At 38.6% G+C, this 26,724-nt stretch overlaps 1 protein-coding gene across 1 annotated transcript in view; it reads right to left on the bottom strand.

Moving 5' to 3' along the window:
* Il1rapl2 (interleukin 1 receptor accessory protein like 2) overlaps nucleotides 1-26,724 on the bottom strand; it is a 768,417-nt gene that overhangs the window by 718,801 nt on the left and 22,892 nt on the right. The window lies entirely within an intron of this gene.

Here is a 26,724-nt window from a genome sequence, read left to right as displayed (position 1 = left end):
CTTGTGGATCTACACAGCTGAATATACAAAATCTTTCCCTCTCCACACACTTAGCCCTCAAATGATGGAGCCAGAGGGATGCAAACTGATTATCAGAGTGGAGTATCCGAAGAGGTATAGGTTAAATTGTCAGAACAGTATTGGGTAAAGAGTCAGTGGATCACTAGAAGTTGGGTCCAGGGTGATAACCAATGAGTAATAGTGGAGGCTACAGCCCATGCCTGGTCCTGACTAAGGTGGGAAACAGACCTGACTGCTTTCCTGGAAGTTTTAGAGGGATAGTAGCGAGAGACTCCTGGAGCTCACAAATAGAAAAAGGAATAGAGGAGTTGATCAAGTCACTCCAGAGAAACTAGTTACTTCTTTTTTCTTTGAAATTGTGTTACACAAAGATCCATTTTTATTACAATAGTCTAACAAATGAGTTACTGTTTTGGTGCAACTAGACCATTATTCCCAAGTTAGGCTGGCACAAAAATAGCAATATGTTTTCTCTTCCTTTTCTGCCTCCCACCCCCATTTTTGAAGCAAGGTCTTTTGTAGCTCAGGACAGCCTCAAATTCATTATATAGCTGATAATGATCTTGAACTAGGTATCCTATTGACTCTACTTCCCAAGTAGTGAGATTGTAGGTCTGTATTACCATCCTGGCTCGGAAAACTAGTTTAAAACCTTTACCAAAGAAACTACTGGAATTGACAGAAAGGTGAATTAGCTGTTAGTAAGCAGTAAGAATTCCTTTATTTCAAGTCACCAGGAATGAACTGCATATGATGCTTATGTTCTAAGAGTATTCTATTACCAAAAATGGGTCAACCCTAGGGTGGTTGTTCTCAGGAGTGAATTGGCTTGCATTCTGAGTGAGTAATGAAATGAAATCATCAAATGAGACCCGGAATGGGTTAAACTCAGGTTTATGTTTGCTTCAAATTAAGATGGCAGAGACTTGACACCCCTATGAGAATTCTGAAAGACTAAAAGGGTTGCCCGCAGCAGGTACAAACAAGAACTTCTGTTATTATAATAGCCTGTTAACAGAAAGCTTTTCTAGTTCCAGTGGACAGAACAAGAGAGAGAGAGAGAGAGAGAGAGAGAGAGAGAGAGAGAGAGAGAGAGAGATCTGAATAGAAAACTCAGGCAACTGCTCCAAGGTGACTCAGAACTAACTGATAGTGCGCAAAGGGGAGTACAGTCTGCATGGACCAAAGCATAGTGCTATCTTGTAGGATTCTCTCTTCAATCTCCGCATCATGACAAATGGATGAGAATGTGGATTGCAAAAGCTCTCAGTGTATTCAGAAATATAAAGTGGAACAGAACCCTAATTCTGTGGGAGGGAAGTTGTGGAGGAAAGTGGGAGTCAGGGGAGTAAAGGGTGAGTAGGAGGTTGGTATTCTCCTTCCTCTTTTGTGGCTATATGATATGTTGAAAATAATTATGTGTTCCTTTAATCCACAGGTGGAAAGAGGAGGACGGACTGCACCTAGACCAGACTGGGGAACAACTAGAAGAGTCCCGGATGTCGTCTAGGCACTACAGACTTAGAGAAGGAGAAGCTTTTGTGGCTATGAAACACCTACATGATCAGCGATGTGATTTTAGGTTGTCTGTTATTCATGAGGGTACAGTCATCATCAGGATTAGGGCCAGATTCCTAGCCTGCAATTCTACAAACACATTTTTTTTTATCTCCCTGTGCTACAGTGTTTCCTTATCTCAGTGTACTTGACATATGAATTTGAATAGATCTTTGTTGTGGATTAAAGTTTTTTTTTTTTCTCATTCTAGGGAGTTTAGGAGAATTTCTAGCCTCTACTTCTCTGTGTGACCCATTTTCCATCCTTTCCATTGTGACAAAAAAAATTGCCTGTGGATATAGCCACATGTCCACTAGAGGGCAAAATCAACCTGAGTTAGGAACCTACCAGGCAATAAGTACATAACAGTGTGAACAGAAAAGAATCAAAAGTTTACAGAATTTGAGGCAGCTGAACAATGTCCATTAAACCTAGCATTTGCTTTGAATATTCAAGCACACTCAGTTGGGTCTAAGAGTAGAAACCAAACTCCATGACTAAGGACTGAGGAGAACCTCTGCAAGTACTCTAGGCTGTAAAGAGAAGGAGTGAATGGAGGTTGAGACAGTGAATGAGGAAAAATTGGAGTCATTCAGAAAGAAGTAGCAGAAGAAAGCTTGCAATGCTTGCAACATAATCACATATATTATATCATATAATATGATCACATATAAACTTGCATAAAGTATTGAGGCATGATTATTGCTTTATGAAAAATTAAAAGTCCTATGACAATGTTGTATGTTTGTTTTTTAACAAAATATTTCCAAAGCTCTGCTTAGATACGCATCTGTATGTTTGCAAACTTATGCTTTTTAAAAAGGTTTTGAAAGATAATTTGCAATGGAAACTTAGGGTTAGGGTGTGAGAATCAATGAGGGACAAGATACTGTGAAGTCAAGGATAAGGAGATAGTAATTCATTTTTCACACTTTATTTATTTATTACAATTTATTTATTTTGTATCCCAGCTGTAGCCCCCTCCCTTGTCCCTTCTCAATCCTGACCTCCCTCTCTCTTCTACTCCCATGACCCTTTCCCAGTCCACTGATGGGGGGGGTGGGTCCTACTGCCCTTCCATCTTACCCTATCCTATCAGGTCTCATCAGGACTCTTTGCATTATTTTCCCCTGTGGTCTGGTAAGGCTGCACCCTCTTCAGGGGGAGGTGATCAAAGAGCCAGCCCATGAGTTCATGTCAGAGACACTCCTTTTTCCCCCTTACTAGGGAGCTCATTTGGAGACTGAACTGGCATGGGCTACATCTGTGCAGAGATTCTAGGTTATCTCCATAAATGGTCCTTGGTTGGAGTATTAGTCTCAGCAAAGAACCCTGGGCTCAGATTTTTTTGGTTCTGTTGCTCTTCTTGTGGAACTCTAGTCCCCTCCAGGCCTTTCTATCTCCCCCTTCTTCCATATAATTCCATGCACTCTGCTAAAAGTCTGGCTATGAGTCTCAGTACCTGCTAGGTAAAGTCTTTCAGAGGACCTCTGTGGTAGGCTCCAGTCCTGTTACCTGTTTTCTCCCTCTTCTGATGACTATCCCATTTGCCTTTCTGAATGAGGTTTGAGCATCTTACCCAGGGTTCTCCTTATTACTTAGCTTCTTAAGGTTTACAGGTTTTAGTATGTTTATCCTATGCTATATGACTAATATCCACTTATGAGTGAATATATACCCCGTGTGTCTTTCTGCTTCTGGGATACCTCACTTAGAATGATCTTTTCTAGTTCCTACCATTTGCCTGCAAATTTCATGATTTTAATTGCTGAGTAGTATTCCATTGTGTAAATGTATCACAATTTCTGTATCCATTCCTCAATTAAGGGATATCTGGACGGTTTTCAGATTCTGGCTATTACAAATAAAGATGCTATGAACATAGTTGACCAAATGTCCTTGTTGTATACTTGAGCATACATAGGATATATGCCTAGGAGTAGTATAGCTGAAACTTGAGGTAGCACTATTCCTAATTGTCTGAGAAAGTGTCAGATTGATTTCCAAAGTGGTTGTAAAAGTTTACATTCCCAGCAGCAATGCAGGAGGGTTCCCTTTTCTTGACATCCTCTCCAGCATGTGTTTCCACTTGGATCCAAGATGGTGGCACCAGTAGAACACTGTGCCTGAGGGGCAGAACAGCAGTGACTGCACAGAGACCAACAGACTGAACTTTGAGCCTTAAAATACCAGCAATTGTGTTACTCAGGTGAGAGGAAACCTCACAGTGTGGGAAGCAATCAGATCTGTCCTGTCTCAGGTCACCCAGCTAATACCTGGAAGAGTTCCCAGGTTGCAAAAAGCATTCAGCCACCAGCCCAGAGACTTGACTGTATGCCCTAGTCACCTACCCAGACAGAACTGTGGGCCTTAGGGAACAGAGACTGGTTTTCCCTGTTGGGAGGAAACCACAAAATGAGGGAAACATCGTGTCCAACCTCATGGCACTCAGCTGACATCACCAGCCTCTGAAAAGTTCTCCAAAAAAGTTTCAGGGTTTTCTCAGGTGCCCAATCGACAGCTCAGAGCAATTTGCCTGTGCCTGCATGCTCTACTCACCATCTCTGACTGAACTGTAGACCCCAAAACACTACAGACTGGGTCTCTCTGTTGGAAGCAAACCCCACTGTGGAGAAACATCACGTCCAACCTCAGAACACCTGACTCCAGAAAGTTTCTGGGTTCCGACAGGATCCAGGCTCTAGTCTCCAGCCTTAGACATGAGGCATGTACTAACCTGCCACTGATTATCATTGGGTACTGGGGCACAGAACTCCAACCTCAGACCTACTGAAGCCAGGGATCCATGGGATCAGCTCCCAGGTTCTGCACCAAGGTGCAACCAGTCTCCCTAGCCAAGCTAACCAAACTGCAGTAATCAAGGATCATCCTGAGTGAGTTGTCCCAGAAGCAAAAAGACACACATGGTATATACTCACTCATATAGACATACAACATAGGACAAACCCACTAAAACCTGTGCATCTAAAGAAACTAAGCAAGAGATAGGACCCTAACTAAAATGTCCAATCCCCATCCGGAAAGGCAAAGTGGATGGACATCAGAAGAAGAAGAAAACAGGAAACAACCTAGGAACCTACCACAGAGGGCCTCTGAAAGCCTCTGCCCTACAGACTATCAATGCAGATGCTGAGCCTGATGGGCAACTGTTGGGCAGAGTGAATGGAATTTTATGTAAGAACTGGGAAATAGTAAGAACTGGAGAGGACAGGGTCTCCACAAGGAGAGCAACAGAACAAGAAAATTTGAACACAGGGAACTTCGTAGAGACTCATACTCCAACCAAGGACTATACATAGAGATAACCCAGAACCCCTGCACAGATGTAGCCCAGGGCAGTTCAGAGTCCAATTGGGTTACATAGTAATGTGAAGAGGGACTGCCTCTGACATGAACTGACTGGCCTGCTCTTTAGTCACCTCCTCCTGAGGGGGAGCAGCCTTACCAGGCCATAGTAGAGGACAATGCAGCCACTATTGATGTGAACTGATGGACTAAGATCAGAAAGGAGAGGAGAACCTACCCTATCAGTGGACTTGGGGAGTGCCATGCATGCAGAGGGAGGAGAGAGGGTGGGATTGGGAGGGGAGGGAGGGACTTATGGGGGGATGCAGAATGAATAAAGTGTAATTGAAGAAAAATTTAAAAAAAAAGGGAAAAGAAAATAATTTAAGAAACTTAAATGACTTTCAAAAGTGGAGGAAAACATGGAGTTAGTCAATTTACATGGAGCACGTCTCGCCCCTGGGGGCAATGGTCTCCTGAACCTACTCAGACCTTGGACACCACCACTGCTAGTTCTAGAACTGATGCAGGATGTTCCAACGAGGGGGTTAAGGCTTCTCATAATATTTCCTATAAGCCCACACCTGTTTGTTTATGTCCCCCATTTTTATTCATTATTAGCCAGATAGAGCCAAGTAATTGTGGTAATTGTGATACTTGCTTTTTTGCCCAATGCTGAAATGCTAGTAAATTTACTAGCTGGTTACTCGCATGCCTCGCTGGGTGCCTGTGCCCGTTGATGCCCCTCACGCTATGACTCTCTTCAGACAGAAAAGGGATCTTGGAATTACAGCTGCCATTATTACTGCCATCTCATTGGCGGCTGTTGGAGCTACCACTCCCAGCATTAGCCAGGAGTCATACTGGGCAGACTGCTCAGACCCTGAATAACCTTTTAGCCAATGTAACTCATGCCTTAGATGTACAAAAAGGAATTAATGCTCAACTAAAAGGAGGGTTGATGGTGTTCAATCAGAGGATTGACCTCGTACAGGAGCAAATTGATACCCTATGGCAAATCGCTCAACTTGGCTGTCAATGAAAGTATGCTGGACTTTGAGTCACTAGCATACAACATGAGAATTTTCCCTGTGCTGCAAATCTGTCTAAACAATTGTCTAGCTATATCTTAGGTAATTGGACTGGAGAATTCGATACTACGATGGAACAGCTGAGAGTGGCCATTGTCATGGTAAATTCTACCAGAGTGGACACAGGACTATCCACAGGATTATCATCATGAATTGCTGCAGCCATGAATCATCTAAAGGAATGGAAGGGCATGGGAGCGTTAGCAGGCCTTCTGGTGTTGGTCTCCTTGGTTTGCCTGTGGTGTATATGCAAGATTAGAGTCTCACAACAGCGTAATGCAGCCATGACCATTCAGGCCTTTACAGCCATTGAAGCAGGACAGTCTCCCCAAGCATGGTTGGCTACCATAAAAAGCTAAAATGTTATGCTCAGGATGTGAGGCTAAGCACTGCACTCAGGGTCAGCCGCTTTCTACCCAGAGAAGAGCATGTCTGATTGCATGCGGGTTGATACCCCAGGTCCCTCCTCTGAGAAAAAGGTATCAGACAGGTCTGATGCTCTTTGGGTGGATGACACCTAAATGAACATCAGTACAAAGTCCCAATTTATCTCTAATTTCAGAGATCAGACCTCTACTCTTGCCTGATGCATCTAAAACAAAAAGGGGGAACTGTAGAGAGCTGCGTAATGCCGTGCCTTAAAGATGGAGCTGGTTTCTGCCTTCCACCTTCCCGATGGTGAGTGCTCTCTGTCAGGAACAACTCCACATTTGGCTCAGGCCGAGGATCTGGCTTGCTTCCATGTATGTGGACCTATCTGCATTGCCCACGTGGCATGCTGGGGTTGGCTACCCAGAGGCTATTTAAGCTGTGGGCTGGCTTTCCCCAGGGTCAGATGATTGTTCAAGGTTCCTGAATAAACTGCATTGAAAAAAAAAAAAAAAGAAGGCTGTGCCCAGAAAACACAGTGTAAGAGCAGCAGCAGCATTTCACTAAATTCAGAGAAAGAAAGCCAACACCAGGGCAGCTGTCTCCAGGACTTCTCCTGGGGAGGAGAGAACTTTCCTGACTAACAACGACCACTGTTACCGCACTGATCCATATGCTTGAGGTGAGCTATGTCAATTCCTGAGAAGCAGCGGCCAACTGGTGACCATACTAAAAAGCATGTGGAGGCCTCCTTCAGGAACAACCGTCTTCTTGCCAAGGGGATTCCCCTCATCCCAGGATTCCAGCTGGCACCAGAAACTAACAGCCAACACCTGAGACAGCCAGATGGGTAGAGGCTAGCATAAAAGTGCAACCAACAAAAGCCAAAGCAATATGGCATCTCCAGAGCTCAGTTATCCAGGGGCAAGCAGCCCTGGATACTCTATCATAAGTGAAATTAAAGAAGATGACCTTACATCTATGCTTGTGAAGAGGAAAAAGGAGGAAACAAATGAGATACCTGAAGAAGGAGGAGGAGGAGGAGGAGGAGGAGGAGGAGGAGGAGGTCAAACAGATTAAAACCATTGTAAAGAAATACAGGCAGATTCAGCCAAACAGTTTGTTGCCTTCAGAGAGAAAATAATTTAGTCACTGAAAGAAATAAAAGAAACAAAGGAATGTTGAAACAAACAGGTGAAAGAATTGAAGGAAAACAGGAAAATACAGGTGAAGGAAATCAACAAATGAATTCAAGATCTGAAGATAGAATTAAAAAAAATTATGAAAATGCAAATGGAGGAAATCATGGAGAGGAAGAACTTAGGAATGAATACAGGAACTAGAGAGTTAAGCATAACCAACAGACTACAAGAAATGGAAGAAAGAATCTCAGGTGTGGAATATGTAATGGAAGAAATTGATGTATCCGTCAAAGAAAATATTAAATCTTTAAAATTCCTGACACAAACTGTCTAAGAAATCCAAGACAACATGAAAAGACAAAACATAAGAATAATAGGAATAGAGGAAAAAGAAGACTCCCATCTCCTAGGCCCAGAAAATATTTTCAACAAAATCATAGAAGAAAATTTCCCCAATTTAAAGGGGAGGCCTATAAGCGCAGAAGAGGCACACTCAACATCTAATAAATTAGACCAGAAAAGAAAATCCTCTTGCCACATAATAATCAAAACAGTAAGTATACAGATCAAAGAAAAAAAATACTAAAAGTTTCAAGGGAAAAAAAGGCCAACTAATATATAATGACAAACCCATCAAAATCACACCTAACTTCTAACCAGAGACTATGAAAGCCAGAGGGCCTAGATGGATATCATGCAGATCCTAAGAGAACACAGATGTCAGCCCAGGTTACTAGACCCAGCAAAATTCTCAGTCATCATAGATGGAAAAAACAAGATATTCAATGGCGAAACAAATTTAAATAATACCTACCCAGAAATCCAGTATTACAGAAGACACTAGAAGGGAAAATATAACTGAAGAATGCTAACTACAGTCAGGAAAACACAGGAAATAAATAACCTCACTATAGCAAAACTAAAAGTAGCCAAGCACACAAACACACCACTACAACCAACATCAAAATCAAAGGATCTAACAACCACTGGTCATTAATCTCTCTCAACATCTATGGTCTCAACAGTCCAATAAAAAGACACAGACTAACAGAATGAATGTATGAACAAGACCCAACAATCTTTTGCATACAAGAAATACACCTAAGTCATAAAGATAAACATTTTACCTGAGAATAAAGGGGTGGAAGATGGTTTCCCAGGCAAATGGACACAAGAAGCAGGCAGGAATATCCATTCTAATATCTAATAAAATAGACTTTCAACCAAAATTAAACAAAATGGATGGGGAAGGTCATTTCATACTCATCAAAAGAAAATTTCACCACAAAGACATCACAATTCTGAACATCTATGCCCCAAATGCAAGGGTACCCACATTTGTAAAAGAAGCATTAATAAAACTTAAAGTACACATAGATCTCTACATATCAATAGCGGAAGACTTCAACATACCACTCTCAACAAAGGACTCATCAACAAAACAGAAAATAAACAAAGAAGCAATGACTCCAACAGAGGTCATGATCAAGTGGACCTAACAGACATTTACAGAACCTTTCACCAAAACAAAAAAAAAAAAAATAATTTACCTTCTTTTCAACACCTCATGGAACCTTCTCAAAAATAGACCATATAATTGGTCACAAAACAAGCCTCAACAGATACAAGATTGAAATAATCCCTTGGAACCCATCTGACAACCATGGACTAAAGCTGGACCTCAACAACAACAGAAAGAGCAAAAAGCCTACACACATATGGAAACTGAACAACTCTCTACTCAATGACAGCTGGGTCAGAGAAGAAATAAAGAAAGAAATTGAAGTATTCCTAGAATTCAATGAAAATGAAGGCACAACATACCCAAACTTGTGAGACACAATGAAAGCAGTGATAAGAGGAAAGTTCATAGCACTAAGTGCCTTCAAGAAGAAATTTGTGACAGCTCATTCAAGCAACTTAATGGGCTCCCTGAAAGCTCTAGCAAAAAGAGACACAACACAGACACACCCAAGAGGAGTTGACAGCTAGAAATAATCAAACTCAGGGCTGAAATAAAAAAAATTAGAATCAAATGAAACAATTCAAAGAATCAATGAAACAATGAGCTAGTTCTTAGAGAAAATCAACAAGATAGACAAACCCTTAGCCAAACTAACTAAAAGGCAGAAAGACACTATCCAAATAAACAAAATCAGAAATGGAAAGGGTAACATAACAATAGACACTGAGAAAATATAAGGAATTATTAGGTCTTACTTCAAAAGCCTATATGCCACAAATTTTGAAAATTTAAATGAAATGGACAATTTTCTTGATTGATTCCACTTACCAAAGCGGAATCAAGACCAGGTAAATAAAGGACATTTGCTCAACCATGTTTGTAGTAGCTTTATTTGTAATAGCCAGAACCTGGAAACAGCACAGATGTCCATCAACGGAGGAATGGATACAGAAATTGTAGTATTTTTACACAATGGAATAATACTCAGCAATCAAAAATGAAGAAATCATGAAATTTGCAGGCAAATGGTGGGATATAGAAAAGATGATTCTGAGTGAGGTATCCCAGAAGGAGAAAGACACACATGGTATATACTCACTTATATAGACCTAGAAGATATGATAAACGTAATGAAATCTATACACTTAAATAAGATAAACAAGAAAGAGGAGCTGGGATAAGATGATCAGTCCTCACTTAGAAAGACAAATGGGATGTGCATTGGACATAGGAGAAAACAAGAAACAGGACAGGAGCCTACCGCAGAGGACCTCTGAAAAACTTTACCTAGCAGTGTATCAAAACAGATACTAAGACTCATAAGCAAACCTTCAGCAGAGTGCAGGGAATCATATGAAAGAAGGGGGAGTTAGTATGATGGGGAAAGGATAGGAGCTCCACAAGGACCAAATATATCTGGACACAGGGGTCCTTTATGGGCCTGATACTCCACCAAGGACCATGTATGGATGCAACTTAGAACCTCTGCTCAGATGTAGCCCATAGTAGCTCAGTAACCAATTGGTTTTCCCTAGTAAGGGGAACAGGGACTGTTTCTGACAGGAACTCAATGGCAGGCTCTTTGACCTTCCCACCCTTCAAGGAAGAAGCAGTCCTGCTAGGCCACAGAGGAGGACTTTGCAGCCAGTCCTGAAGATACCTGATATAACAGGATCAGATGAAAGGGGAGGAAGTCTTCCCCAATCAGTGGACTTGGAAAGGGGCAGGAAGGAGATGAGGGAGGAAGGGTGGGATTGGGACACTACCAATAGAACAAAATGACAGCCTACAGACTAGGAAAGGATCTTCAACCAACCCTGTATCTGACAGAGGGCTAATATCCAGTATAAAGAATTCAAGAAGTTAAACAGTAACAAATCAAGTAATCCAATTAAAAAATGGGTTACAGAGCTTAGCAGTGAGTTCTCTGTAGAGGGACATTGAATGGCAGAGAAACACTTAAAGAAATGCTCAACATCCTTTTCCATCATGGAAATACAAATTAAAATGATCCTGATATTTCCCCTTACACCCTTCAGAACTGCTAAGATCAAAAGCTGAAGGGACAACACATGCTGGAGAGATAGTACGTCTTGCATGTGTTTGTTTTGTATAGGTAGTGGAATTATTTTGCTACTTCCCCCCCCCCACAAATAACATGTTTTTTTAGGTATGGGTAGATTTAAAAAGGGTTTTTCCAGGCCACAGAGGAAGACAATGCAGCCACTCCTGATGAGACCTAATTGACTAGGATCAGAAGGAAGGAAAAGAAAAGAAGATCTCCCCTATCAGTGGATTTGGGGAGAGGCATGCATGCAGAGGGGGGAGGAAGGGAGAGATTGGGACGGGAGGAGGGACGGAACCACAGGGAGAATATAAAGTGAATAATGTGTAATTAATAAAGAATTTAAAAATAAATAAATAAAATATATATTGATAAAAAAGGGTTTTCTTCCTCTGGAACAGAGGCAAGGAGGGAATAGCAGTGTGATAAGACAGAAACAAACCAAGGGGACTGTTTTTGTGTGTTAGGCTTTTATGCTAGACTGAGCAAGGATAGAAAAGAGGGAGCTTTTGAATGGTGATATATTTCAAACTATTTAGAAGTTGGGTAAGGGGAAGGAATGGATAAAAAAATATGGTTGACATTTGAAACAGGGTCCAGCTGAAAGTAAAGTCTGGTTTGATATAGCAGTACAACTCTAGAATAGATCTTGGGTATAGACGCTAGGGAAAGTATCACAAGAAGAATACCAGACAAAAGTATTGGCAGTGTTATAATTTATTATTTTCCCTAGTAAAAGTTTTAGCCTATTTGAATGTGGATTTTATATTTAGAAGGATTAGAGGAAAATAAAAACTTCTTCCTGGAATCTTATATAGTACACTTTATTTTTCACTATAAAGACTGAAGTTTGGTGGCATATGCCTGAGATTCTAGCATTTAGGAAGCTGTGGTGAGGTGATCAGTACAAGTCTGAGGAGAGCCTAGGCTACACAGTGAGTTCAAGACCATCTTTTGCTACATAGAAAGATTTTTTTTCTCAGCAAACTAAATTTAAAATGATAAAAATAAGACAGAAAAAGTGTCAAGCAAAATTATTTCTGGTTCTCTCATTTAAGTACCTTCTAAACACCACAGATGTAACAAGATTTGGACTTTAGTACTAGCTCAAGGAAACTTAGTTTTAAGACAGCTAAAACAAAGAAGCTTTAAAGAACAATATTGTTGGGCCAAAGAGATGGTTCAGTGGGTAAAGGCACTTGCTAACAAGCCTAAAGGTCTGAGTTCCATTCCTGGAATTCACATGGTGGAAAGATGGACACAACTCTATCAAGTTGTCCTCTAATCTCCACATGTGCACATACTTGCAAGCATACAAAACACAAATCAAATAAATAAATGCAAAACATTTTTTAAAAATATATTGCTGAAAGTGAGGAAAAGGGAAGGAAATTTCATGGGACCTGCCTAATGCCTTTGTCTAAAACAGTTAATTTTCCATCTGTCTAAGCTCTAGTAGTCCTCTAGGGACTTTCCTTTGGAAATAACAACAGTTTTCAGAAAGAATGATTGTTGACCACTGTCATTATTATGAGTCATCCACACACTATACAGCCAAATTTATCTAGTGTCTCTAAATAACAGAAAAAAAAGCCTCAAAGCATGTTCCACTTAAAAACAACACTTTTCCTTTTTTCTTTTGTATCATTTGGGATAAATATCAAAACTGAACTAGATGTACAAACAGAAAAATTACTTACCACACAAATGTATCCTTAAATGCTTCTAATATAAATCAGGTTTTTATATGGTATTTTTAGTCTGCTACTTAAAAAAAAAAAAGGAACTGATGTAACCATCATCGTTCTTTACATGTTCCCCTTACAAAAATTTCCTTCATGCTACTTGTATTGGCAAAACAGGAGAGGGCTGGGAGAATACAGGAGAGGGAATGGAATATGTTGGGTCAATAAAAAATATATATGGACATTTATAATGAAACTTATTACTTTGCATAGAAAGTTTTAAATAGATTTTAAGCAGTATGCCATGTAACTCAGTAGAGTACTTGCCTAGTATGCAGGCTATCGTAGGTTTGAGCCTCAATACTACATAAATTAAACGTGATATTTTACTTGCATTCCCAATACTAGGAAGGAGGATCAAAAGTTCACAAGGTCATTTTTAACTACATAGTAACTTAGAAACCAGCCTGGTATGCAGAAAAAAAAAAAGAAAAAAAAAACCTAATTCATATGAGTAACTTAAATACCTCCAGACTTTAGTGATCTGAGAGTTTCAGCCAGTCAACAAATAAAATTTATGGAAACTCCATTCTATTTATATATACTGTGTGAAGAAGCTCTGAAGTAATCTCTAGACTTAAAAAGAGAGACGAGATTTCCCCTCTGTGAATAAAAAGAACGTGACTATAAAGCATAAAGAAACCCTTTCCTTAAGGGGAGTCAAGGGAAAGGCATCAAGAGGAGATCAGGATAATGGTGCTAAAAACCAAATATTCACCTACTATCTCTTTATATACAGGTAAGTATATATTGACTTGCATTTGAAGAATGTGATCTGGCCTAAAAACATAGTATGCATAGTTCTTCATTAGCCTTGGTTTTATTCTAATGTATTTAGCACCCCAGGATACACATGTACATCACATTCTAACTTTTTGTTTTTCATACTAATAGATCTAGACCATACCCATCAAATATCAACCAACTTATTTTGCCAAGGGAGTACCATTGTGCACTGTAGAGAGTGAGGTCAGCTCTATGAAAATTGGTCCTCATCCTTAGAAATATGTGTGGGAATATATTCTCTGATCAACAGTGCTGAGCTGAGCAGCATTGTTTTTCTTTAATGAGAGTTAGGCCATGAAATACACACTTTTTAAATACACATTTTCTCCATGGAGCCATCATCTGTTGCAAACATACTCTATTGCCTAATTACAAGTCAAATTATACATTAGTTATTTTGTTTAGCTTCTTTTCTAAGAATTGATAAATTCCTTAAAATAATAAGCTCCAAATCTCTATTGAAGCCTCCATTAAATAAAGGTTAACATTTAGAACAAAGACCTTGAAGAGCCCATGTTCCAAACAAACTTACCTTCCATTTTTCCCTGTGCATAGCTGTGTTTTACTACCTCCTTGTCGTTGAGCTCTGTTCCATGTACCTGGGGAAACCTTGACTATCTTTATCTGTTTCTCCAGTCATGAACCATCTCAGATATTACCTACTCTGTAAGTAAATTGCTACCTTTTCATGCCCTTGAGACAGTGTATCAGTCGTGGATGTTTAATGTACAGAATGGGAGTAATGGACAAAAAGAGGAGTTTGAAAAAATTACATTTAAAGCAATAGTTACAAGCTACATATACATATACTGCATATACATTGCACATATATATGCATATACGTATACAAGGTTCAAGAGATGATCCGCCAGTTGAAAGTGCTTGTTGTCCTTCCTGAGGACCTGAGTTTGGCTTTCAGCACTTATATCTGAGAGTTCACAATGACCTACACTCCATGTCCAAGAGATCCCACAACCTTTTCTGGTTGCTGTGCATATTCATTCACAGAAATACACATACACACACACACACACAAACTCCTATGTAAACAAAAATTACAAATATGTAATGTGAGTGTGTACATATATGTGAACAGGCGAGGAAAGGGGGGTTCAAAGAGAGGAGAAGCTTGCACAGAATGCAGTCTAGAAAGAATTTTTGTTCCAAATTAGACTGAAGGCTGAGATAAGTTTTATGCAGCTATAGAATGTAAGACTCACTGAGAGTGAAGGTAAAGTTAAAAATAATTTTAAAAACCACATACTTTGTGTTATTGTTAGAGTTAGAGGCCTCCCTTTGATGGTTTAGACAGCACAGGAATACTTTAATATTTGAACATTTAAAATGTATTTCATTGCTGGACTAAGTTTCCTGAAAAATTATATTTATTCTACCACCATGAGATGTGCTGATGAATAGTTTTCTCCAATTGATTGTGCATGTTGTACCTTGGATATCTGGAAGTTAGAGTAAATGGTCAAAAATAAATAATCATCCAGGCATGGATGCCTTTAATCCCAATACTTGGGTAGCAGAGACAAGCGAACCCTCTGTTTTTTTGCTTTTGTTTTTGTTTTTTTTTTCAAGGTCAGCCTTGTCTACATAGTGAACTCCAAGCTAGCCAGCACTAACAAGTAAGACAGTGTCTCAAAAAAAGAAAAACAAAAGGAAAACAAAAACAAACAAAAAGCAAAGAAATAGTCACATATGGATATAGCTCCTACAAAGATCCTCAATGTCTCTTCTTTGGAGAAAAGCAACCAAAAAAACATCACTTTTATATAAAGTTTGGAAACTGAAAAATGACCACAGCATTTCTGAATTTATAAAACAAGATCTGAATCTATTTCTAAAACTTCTTGTTTGGACTTGATCCTTACTTTTTAGGAACTTATTACCGCTATTCTACTGCCCTCTGTTGTTCATCTTTAATCCATAAGATTATGCCTTTATCACCAGACCACATTGTGCACCAAGGAAACTCTACACAGGATCTCAAAATCTTATGCAGACAAAAATTAATGTAAACAATTTATGCCTTTTATCATGATACAGAAAGATAGATTCCTACAAAGAATGGGTAATAAATGAGAGGGGACTAGAGAAAGGTGATCTGTGCCTGAGCTCTGGAATTTGAAATATCTGCCCAAGTCTCAGTTGTATCATTGGGTAAGTCTCTTTAACTTTTATAAGTAATCATTTTTATCATCTTTAATAGTATGACTTAGATCATGGGCTTGTTCTGAGGGTTATATATGATACTTGTTATATAACAAATAATTACATATAATAAAACTTAATATTCTGCTTGCAATTATAGTAATGGTGCTAATATAAAAAGAAAAATACTGTATGGACAATTATATAAAAAGAAAATACTGTATGGACAATTCAAGATGAACACTGGTGCTAAATTTTTGTCAGCAAACTCTGATTTTTGTCCTTCTTCAAGTCTTCTGTCTCATTTAAAAGGATAGGAATCACCTATTACTCAACTCTTTTAGCCTGTGGGTTATGACCTCTTTCAGTTACATAGCAGATATACTGAATATCAAATATTTACATTTTGATTACAGTTAAGAAGTAGCAACAAAAATAATTTATGGTTGGGCATCACCACAACACAAGTAAGTGTTAAAGAGTTGCAGCATTAGGAAGGTTGAGAATCACTCTCGTGCATTGTGAGTCTTGTCATCTCATTTATCAGTACATACTTAGGAGCCATCCCTTCTACCACAATTTGAATTACTGCTGCATTTCTCTTCAATTAATAAACATGTTTCCCAACATTGTCTTTTCTCATCCTCCTGTTATCTATTCTACCAGACCAAGCCAGTTGATCCTTATAAAGTGTAAATTTGATGATGTTATTCTTCAGCTTAAAATAAGCACTCCTCTTTTATCTCTGATTACTAACCAAAATCATCTCGTTTCAGTCAATAGTATGCAATAGGCCTGGTATCAGCCTGCTTTTCTAGACTCATCATTTCCTATATGTCTGGCTTTCTGTATTTTAGCCATAGTTTCTATCTTTAGCTTTCTTTCTAAATTAGTGTATATTAATTGTACAAAGTGAAATAGAAGATTCATTATGACATTCCTAAAAGGTGTTTAGGGTCCTTTGATCATACTTACTCCTTGTCCTTTTCACATCCTTAACAGTACCTTTATAGTTACATGTCATTTTACCTCCCAGACTCGACAAATGACAGAAATCATGTGATATTGTCTTTGGGGGATTGTTTTCTTTTAACATAGTAATCCCTGGTTTCTTGTATGTTCCTCCAAGCAATACAATTATTTCATTCTACTTTCTAATTGTGCAAAGGTCCATTGCATTTGTATGCCACACTTCCTGGATGCACTTACTGAGGCTGGTTACAAAACTTAGCAGTTATTAGTAATGATGTAATGTGTGTGTGTGTGTGTGTGTGTGTGTGTGTGTGTGTGTGTATCTCAAAAGTAAGCAAGCTCACTGATAATTGGGTTATATGGCCCAGACTGGTATACTATTTTTAGATTGTTCTGTCTTTTAATATAGGATTTCTCTCTGTAGCACTGGCTGTCCTGGAATTATTTTGTAGACCAGGCTGGCCTCACACTCAGAGTGATCTTCCTGTCTATGCCTCCCTGAGTGCTAGAAATAAAGGTGTGCACCACCACAACCTTTTGATTAGTTTTACATTTTGACGGACTTTCATGCTGATCTCCATAGTGGCTGGAATAATTTATATTCACTGCAGCAATGATTAGGTATTACTTTTTTTCTCTTATTCTATCCTGGTTAGCAGTAGTTATTCTTATTTTCTTGATAATAGTCCCATAGACTTGGGTGAGGAGGAACCACAGTGAAGGTTTGATTTATATTTCTCTGATGTCTAAGGATGGAACACTTTTAAAAATAGTTATTTACCGTTAATACTTACTGACAAGATAACTTGAATTTTTTTATTTCTTTTATTATTATTTTTATTTATTACAATTTAATCACTTTGTGTCCCAGCTATGGCCCTGACCCTAGTCTCCTTCCAATCACACCCTCCATTCCTCCCTCTTCTTCCCCTAAGACACACCCCTACTCCACTTATAGGTGAGGTCCTCCTCCCCTTCTATCTGACCTAGCTAATCAGGTCTCATCAAGACTGGCTGCATTGTCTTCCTCTGTATCCTGGCAAGGCTGCACCCAACCCTCTTCCAACCTCCAGGGAAGGTGAACAGGCAGCCTGCCTCTGAGTTCATGCTTGAGACAGCCCCTGCTCCCCTTACTAGGCCAGTTTGGAGACTGAGTAAAATGGGCTACTTCTGAAGAGTTGTTTTAGGTCCTCTCCATGCATGGTCCTTAGTTGGGGTATCAGTCTCTGCAGGGGCCCCAGAGACCAGTTTTAGTTTTGTTTTGTTTTTTTGTTGTTGTTGTTTTTTGGCTCTGGTGGTCTGCTTGTGAGGGTCTTGTCCTCTCCAGGATTTTCTATCTCCCTCTCGTTTCATGAAATTCCATGTCATCTGCTCAAAGTTTGGCTATGAGTCTCAGTCTCTGTTTTGATATCTCAATCAGTAGAGTCTTTCAGAGGCCCTCTGTGGTAGGCTCCTCTCCTGTTTCTTGTTTTCTGCTCCTTCCAATGCCTATCATGTTTGCCCTTATGAATAAGGATTGAGCATCATCACTCGGCCTTCCTTGTTGTTTGGCTTCTTTAGGACTATAGATTTTAGTATGTTCATAGTATATTATATGTCTAATATTCATTCATAAATGAGTATATACCATATGTGTATTTCGCTTCTGGGATAACTCACTTAGGGTGATCATTTCTAGTTCCATCCATTTGCCTGCAAATTTCATGATTTCCTCGTTTTTAATAGCTGTGTAGTATTCCTTTGTGTAAATGTACCACAATTTCTGTATCCATTCCTCTGTTGAGGGACATCTAGGTAGTTTCCAGATTCTGGCTATTATGAATAAAGCTGCTACAAACAGGGTTTAGCAAATGTCCGTTTTGTATTATTGACAATATTTCAAGTATATATGCCTAGGAGTGGGATAGCTAGATTTTGAGGTGGCACTATTCCTAATTTTCTGAGAAAGTGCCAGATTGATTTCCAAAGTGGCTGTACAAGTTTACATTCCCACCAGCAATGGAGCAGGGATCTCCTTTCTCCACATCCTCTCCAGCATGTGTTGTCACTTGAGTTTTTGATCTTACCCATTTTGATGAGTGTAAGGTAGAATCTCAGGGTCCTTTTGATTTGCATTTCTCTGGTGACTAAGGACTTTGAACATTTACTTAAGTGTTTCTCTGCCACTTGATATTCCTCATTGAGAATTCTCTGTTTAGCTCTGTACCCTATTTTTCAATTGGATACTTGGTTTGTTGGTGTTTTAACTTCTTCGGTTCTTTATATATTTTGGATATTAGCTGTCTGTTAGATATCGAGTTGGTGAAGTTTCTTTCAAAAGCTGCAGGTTGTCATTTTTTTCTCCTGACAGTGTTCTTGGCTTTACAGAAGCTTTTCAGTTTCATGAGGTCCCATTTATTGATAGTTGATCTTTAACCTTGGCCTGTTGGTGTTCTGTTCAGGAAGTTGTCTCCTGTGCCAATGAGTTCAAGGCCCTTCCCAAAGTCTCTTTTAAAAGGTTTAGTGTCTCTGGTTTTATGTTGAGGTCTTTGATCCACTTAGACTTTAGTTTAGTTCAGGGTGATAAATATGGATCTATATGCATTTTTCTGCTTGTAGACATCCAGTTAGACCAGCAACATTTGTTGAAGATGTTATCTTTTTCCATTGTCTTGTTTTGTCTTCTTTGTCAAAATTCAGGTATCCATAAGTGTGTGGGTTTATTTATGTGTCTTCTATTTGATTCCATTGACCCTCCAGACTTTTCTCTGCCAGTTCTCTGAAGTTTTTATTACTCTCACTCTATAGTACACCTTGAGATCAGTGATGGAGACACCTCTAGAATATCTGTTATTGTTCAAGATTGTTTTAGAAATTCTGGGTTTTTGTTTGTCCCTGTGAAATTGAGAATTGTTCCTACATGGTCTGTAAAGAATTGTGTTGGCATTTTGATGGGAATTGCACTGAATCTGTAGATTGCTTTTGGCAGGATGGCCATTTACACTATGTTAATCCTACCAATCCATGAGCATGGGGGATCTTTCCATCTTCTCGTATCTTCTCAATGTCTTTCTGCAGAGACTTGAAGCTTATTTTTTTTTTTTTTTAATACAGGCCTTTCACATGTTTGGTTGGAATCACACCAAAGTACACTATGTTATCTGTGGCTATTGTGAAGGGTGTTGTTTCCGAATTTCTTTCTCAGCCTTTGTCTTTTGTATACAGGAGAGCTAATGATATTTTTGAGTTAATTTTGTATCCAGCCACTTTTCTGAAGGTGTTAATCAGCTGAAGGCATTCTCTGGTTGGGGTCACTCATGAATACTATCATATCATCTGCAAATAGTGATGCTTTGACTTCTTTCCAATTTGTATCCCCTTGATCTCCTTTAGTTGTCTTATTGCTTTGGCTAGGACTTCAAGTACTATGTTGAAGAAATATGGAGAGAGTGGGCAGCCTTGTCTTGTCCCTGATTTCAGTGGGATTGATTTAAGTTTCTCTCTATTTAGTTTGATGTTGGATATAGGTTTGCTGAATAATGGCATTACTATGTTTAGGTACATGCCTTGCATCCCTGATATCTTCAAAATTTTAAACATGAATGGATGTTGGATTTTGTCAAATGTTTTTTGTTTTGTTTTTTACTCATTTATTTTCTTGGCCTCTAAGGAGATGATCATGTTATTTTTTTTCTTTCTGTTTGTTTATGTGGTGGATTGCATTGATGGATTTCTGTATATTGAATCACCCTTGCATGCCTTGAATGAAGTCTGTTTGGTCATGGTGAATAATATCTTCAATTATTTCTTGGATTCAGTTTGTAAGTATTTTATTGAGTACTTTTTGTCAATGTTCATAAAGAGAGATAGGTCTGAAGTTCTCTTTTTGTTGGGTCTTTGTGTGGTTTAGGTATCAAGGTGACTGTGGCTTCATACAATGAGTTTGGTAATGCTACATTTGTTTCTATATTGTGGAATAGTTTGAAGACTATTGGCATCTGCCCCTCAGTGAAGGTCTAGTAGAATTCTGCACTGAAACCATCAGGCCCTGTGTTTTGTTTTTGTTTGTTTGTTTGTTTGTTTTGATAGGAGAATTTCGAAGTGCTGACTACTTCTATTTTACTGGGGGATATGGGACTGCTAATCTATTTTCCTCATCTTGAGTTAGCTTTGGAAAATGGAATCTATCAAGAAAATTGTCTGTTTCATTTAGGTTTTCAAATTTTGTGGCGTATAGGCTTTTGAAGTAAGTCCTAATGATTCTTTGAATTTCCACAGTGTCTGTTATTATGCCACCTTTTTTTCTGATTTTGCTTATTTGGATATTTTCTCTTTACCTTTTAGTTAGTTTGGCTAAGGGTTTGTCTATATGGTTGATTTTCTCGAAGAACGAACTCTAGGATTCATTGATTCTTTGAATTGCTTCATTTGTTTCTAAGTTATGATTTCAGCCCTTAGGTTGATTATTTCCAACTGTGTACGCTTCTTGGACTTGTCGGCTTCCCCCTCCCAGGGCTTTCAGGTGTGTTATTAAGTTACTTGTATGAGATATCTTGAAGGCATTGAGTGCTATGAACTTTCCTTTTATCACTGCTTTCATTATGTTCCATAAGCTTGGGTAAGTTGTGCCTTCATTTTCATTGAATTTTAGGAAGTCTCTAATGTCTTTTTTTATTTCTTCCTTGATTCAGCTGTCGTTGAATAGAGAGTTGTTTACTTTCCAAAAATGTGTAGACTTTTTGTTATTTCTGTTGTTGCTGAGGTCTAGTTTTAGGCCATGGTGGTGTGGTAGGATAAATATGATCCTTTCAATCTTCTTATAGCTATTGAGGCTTGCTTTGCATCTGACTCAATGGTCAATTTTGGAGAAGGTTCTTTTGAGGTGCTGAGAAGAAGCTATACTCTTCTGAATTTAGGTGAAAAGTTCTGTAGACCCTTATTAGGTCCATTTGATTTAGGACCTATGTATGTGTCATTATTCCCTATTTGGCATCTGTCTGGATGATCTGTCCCTTGGTGAGAATGGAGTGTTGAAGTCTCTAACTATTAAGGTGTTGGGTGATTTGAGTTTTAATAATGTTTCATTTATAAAGGCAGTTGCTCTTGTGTTGGGGGCATAGATGTTCAGAATTGTGATGTCCTCGTGGTGAATTTTTCCTTTGATGAGAATGAAGTGCCCCTCCTCATCTTTTGGATTAATTTTAGTTAAAAGTCTGTTTTATTAACTATTAGGATAGCTACATCAGCTTGTTTTCTGGGTCCATTTTCTTGAAAAACTTCTTTCCAGCCCTTTACTCTGAGGTAGTGTATGCTTTGTTGCAGAGGTCTGTTTTTTGGATGCAGCAGAATGTTGCATCCTGTTTCCACAACCATTCTGTCAGTCTGTGTCTTTTTATTTGAGATTTTATTCCATTTTGATGTTGATAGTTAAAAATGACCAATGAATGTTAGTTCCTTTCATTATGGAGTTTGTGGTGATTGTCTGTTTGTGTGCTTGTTTCCTTTTGATTTTGTTGTTGTGAGGAGATCTATGTCCTCTGTTTTCTTGGCTGTAGTTGATTTCATTAGATTGGAGTTTTCCTTCTAGTATCTTTTGTAGGGCTGGGTTGCTTTGTAGATATTGTTTAAGTTTAGTTTTGTCATGGAATATTTTGTTATCTACATCTATGTTGATTGAAAATTTTTCTAGCTTATAGTAGTGTTGTTTGACATCTGTCTTCTCTTAGAGTCTTCATGACATCTGTTCAGTCCCTTCTGACTTTCATAGTTTCCATTGAGAACTCTGTTGTGATTCTGATAGGTTTACCTTTATATATTACTTGGCCTTTTTCCCTTGCTGCTTTTAATATCTTTTCTTTTTTCTGTAGATTTAGTATTTTGACTATTATGTGACATGAGGAGTTCCTTTTCTGGTCTATTCTTGTCCTGTAAGTCTTTTGTAGGCTTAAGGATATCTTTCTATTTTTGGAAAATTTTTATGCTATGATTTTCTTGAATGTGTTTTCTGGAACTTGGAGCTTGGAATCTTCTTTTTCATTTATTCCTATTATTCTTAGATTACATGTTTTTTTTTTCATGGCATTCTTAATTTCTTGGATGTTTTGTGTTTGCAACTTTTCCAATTCTATTTTTTGTCTTTGAGAGATGTATCAATTTCTGCAATTGTATCTTCAGGGCCTGAGATTTTCTCTTCCATCTCTTGTATTCTGTTGGTGATGTTTACCTTTGATTCCTGATCTTTTCTCTAAGTGCTCCAGTTCCAAGGTTTTCTCTGTTTGTGTTTTCTTTATCGATTTTAATTCTGTTTTCATGTCTTGCACCATTTCCATTATCTGTTTGAATATGAATTCTTATTTTTACATGATGGCATCTATTTATTTTTGTTCATTTCCTCTTTATGTGCTGCTATTTGTGTGGCTATATTTGCCCTTATTTCTTTGAGTGTTTTGTTCTTTTCCTCTTTATGTGCCTCTATTAACTTTATAAGCATAGATTTAAAATCCATTTCCTGTCTCCTATGAATTAAATATTCATTGATATTGGGGCTTGCTGGTGAGTCCTCAATGTCCTGATTTTTGTTGGATGTGTTCTTATGCCTGCCTCTAGCTATATGATGGTCAGTATTCTTTGCTGTTTTTTCCTGAAAATTTGGTCTGTCTGTCACTGGAGTCTGGCATATTCTTCAGGATGATGAGAGAGGTCCACTGGTTTGAGAGTGGGTGTTGGAGTTTCAGATGCAGCTAAGTGAGGAATTTAGCAGTCACATGTGCACAAGTGTAGGAGTGTGTGTGTGGAAGTGTGCCTGCCTGGAAGAATGGATGTAAGGTAGGAGCATAAGTGCAGATTGTGGTGCAGGTGTGTTTTTCAGGCACAGTGTGCGTGTGCAGGTGCCCTGAACAGTGCAGTGACTCACAGGCCTGTCTCAGTATTGTATTCCACGTGGTCAAATCTGTCTGGGCTGCACCATCTTGACTCCAAGAATTGTTTCCAGGAATTGTTTGGTTGAACTCCATTGGGAGACCCACAGAATAGGGGTTTTAATGTTAGAACACTGTCCCAGTGATCCTTATGTTGCACACAGTGGGTGTGTGGGTGGGAGGAGTCCAATGTCTGGCTGTTTGTGTAGAGGGATCTGGAGCTCTGTAAGCACTCTCCCACAGATGCACTCACTTGTAGGAGTTTGTGGAAAGTGCAGAGGGCTGGAGAACTCACTCACAGGTTTAAGCAGTAATCTCAGAGGGTCCACAGTTTTCTATTCTCAGATTTGGGTACTTTGTTTGGCCACTAGAGAAAGGAGGCCCAGTACCTGGTGTTATCCACTCCTGGCTGCTCCTGCAGCCACCACAGGAGTGCCAGAGGAAGAGAAGGAGGTGCAGCTGAAAGTGCAGGTGTCCATAGTTAGCCACTCTCAGACCCCAGAGCCGTCCACAAGGTGTGTGTGTCTGGAATGGTAGATCCAAGCTGTCCCAGCTCGCTGGTTGTCCAGTCTAGCCCAGGAAGCTTCACAGTCAGTGCTCTGGCTTCAGCCAACCATTCACTCACCAGTTTTGGAGTTTCTACTCCTCTGCCCTTCAGAAACAGTGCACATTGGTTGCCACCATCTCGGAGTCCGCATTGATTTGAAATTTTAATTTAATTTTTATAATTCTTTGTGCATTCTCCATATTCGTCATCTGTCAGGTATGTATTTGGCAAAGGTTTTCTATCATTCTATCTGCTTTCTATTCATTCTGTTGAATGCTTCTCTCAGTGAGCAAATCTTTTTTTTAATTGATGTAGTCCTATTTATCAACAGTCGCTCTTACATCTTAAGCTGTTAGAATCTAACACAAAAATTCCTGTATGTCCTTAGATCATGAAGCATTAGCTGTAAAATTTTTACTAGCTTCAAAGATGTAGATTTTACATTCAGCTGTTTCATTCATTTTGACCTGATTTTTATATATGGTAGAGATAAGGCTCTATTTCTATATATATGGATATCTAGTTTTCCAAGTACCTATTGATAAATAAGGTTTTCCCTCATGATATTTAGTGCCTTTCTCAAAACTCAGAATATTATATCTGCTTGGTCATATTTCTGGTTATTGTATTTTATTTGCTTTATCTACCTGTTCATCTTGTGCCAGTACCATGCTTGTTTTGTTTCTAAGTGTTTGTGTATTGTTTGAAGTCAGATATTGTGATGCCTACAGCTAAAACATCTTCTACTATTTGGGATTTTCTGTGTTTACATATGAATTTTGGATATAATAAAAAAACCTTCCTGTATGGAATGTGATTGAAGTTGTGATGGAAACTGGATTGAATGTTATAGCACATTTAGTAATGTGATGATTTTTGTAGTATTTATTCTGCTGATCCAAAAACATGGGAGTTCTTTCTATCTTCTAGTATTTTCAACAACTTGTTTTTTTGTGTGTGTATTTTATAGTTTTCAACACAGATTTTTCAGTTTGTTTTGTTTTTATTGATTTTTTTTTTGTTCATTTGGTTGGTTTGATTTGGTTTCATGTTTTGGTTTTCAGAGACAAGTTTTCTTTGTTGAGCTCTGGTCGTTCTGGAGCTTCCTCTGTAGACCAGGCTGGTCTCAAACTCACAGATACCCAACTACTTCTTCCTCCCTGAGTGCTAGGATTGCAGGTGTGTAACACTACTGCTCGATGCTCATTACAGGGGTTTTATTTAACATTAATCAAATAGGCACTGAATGTCCTTTTTGTTTTCCTGAGGCTGTCAATCATCCTTTCTCCTTCCTCTCTGATGCATATGTACTGTACTCCAAGTCATATCTTTTACACGCTACGTATTTTTTTCACTTTATCAATCTGTGTGTTCAATACCACAGCCTCATTACCTTCTTACTCTCTTCTGCCTCAAAGGATGCTGCTTTTTAGCTGTTCCTGGTTTACTCCCCGAGAGATCACAGCAATCATTGTGTGTGTGAACCATGCTCTGTATGGCTGTCTTGAATATAAGAAACCTGCTTCTAAAGAACGGAAAGTAAGCACAAAAACAAAAAGAAGCCTGTTTCCATTCCTTGACCTTTCTGTTTGTTGTTTGTTGACTGGAACACACTCACCCAAGAATTTAAAAAAGACTGCCTACTTCTTTTGCTTCAGATCTCATCTTAAGCATCATTTTCTCTGAAAAGCTGTCCTGGCACTTAAATCAAAGCATTTGGCAAGGTGCTTCTTATCATGACCTTTTTTAGGGCTCACCATCAGTATTGTCCATTGCATTTTGGGAATATTTTTGTTATTTGTATGTTTCCCACAATCTAAAATGAGTGGAGGCATTTACAGTATATCATGAGATGCAAACGTTCAATATCTAAAGCATGTGTTAAACATGTCTGTTGAATAAGTAAACAAGTCTTCAAAAGCAAGGCACAGCTATTAATATCAGTAAGTCCATGTGAGAATATTGGAATCACAATGTACAGTTCATAATTCTGAAGTTGTGAATCTACTGTTTGAACTTGAAATTGTTCATGGCCACAGAGATGATAAGTTATTGCTCCAGGATATGAACCCAAGCAACTTAGCTACAGAGAGTCAGTTACATAATTGATGTAACTTCGCTAATAGCAATAAATAAACCAGCACTTCACTGTTATAACTACATGCAAGTGATAATTGGCCCATACCTTCATCAGAAACTCATTCGTTTTTTTCCTTGATTCTAATGGAAACTTTAATGGAAATTGGTCTTTATGCCTGAGACTAGACTTGTTATAACATTAGTTTTCGTGTTTTCTTCACTGTTGGGAAAGAAGTCTGAGAAGAATCACAGATCTATAGCAGTAGAAATTTCCTCGCAGAATACAATTTTTACATACTATGTTTACCAGTAAGGATTACTATATTGACCAAAATATCTTTCATGGAGATTTCAGTAGCTACTGAAGCAAATAACCTGAGGTTGATTCCTGAATGCACACACTGAGGCAACATATGATTTTAGAATTAAGTGCTGATATATCCTGAAAAGCATGAGAAATTTGCCCTAATCTATTATGCTGCCATGACAATGTTCATTCTTCTGCTCCACTTTCATTCACACT

The sequence above is a fragment of the Meriones unguiculatus genome, chromosome X (genome assembly GCF_030254825.1).
Source record: "Meriones unguiculatus strain TT.TT164.6M chromosome X, Bangor_MerUng_6.1, whole genome shotgun sequence".
NCBI classification, from domain to species: Eukaryota; Metazoa; Chordata; class Mammalia; order Rodentia; family Muridae; genus Meriones; species Meriones unguiculatus.
The sequence above is the reverse complement of the archived record's forward strand: the minus strand, read 5'-3'. Positions and strand labels throughout refer to the sequence as shown.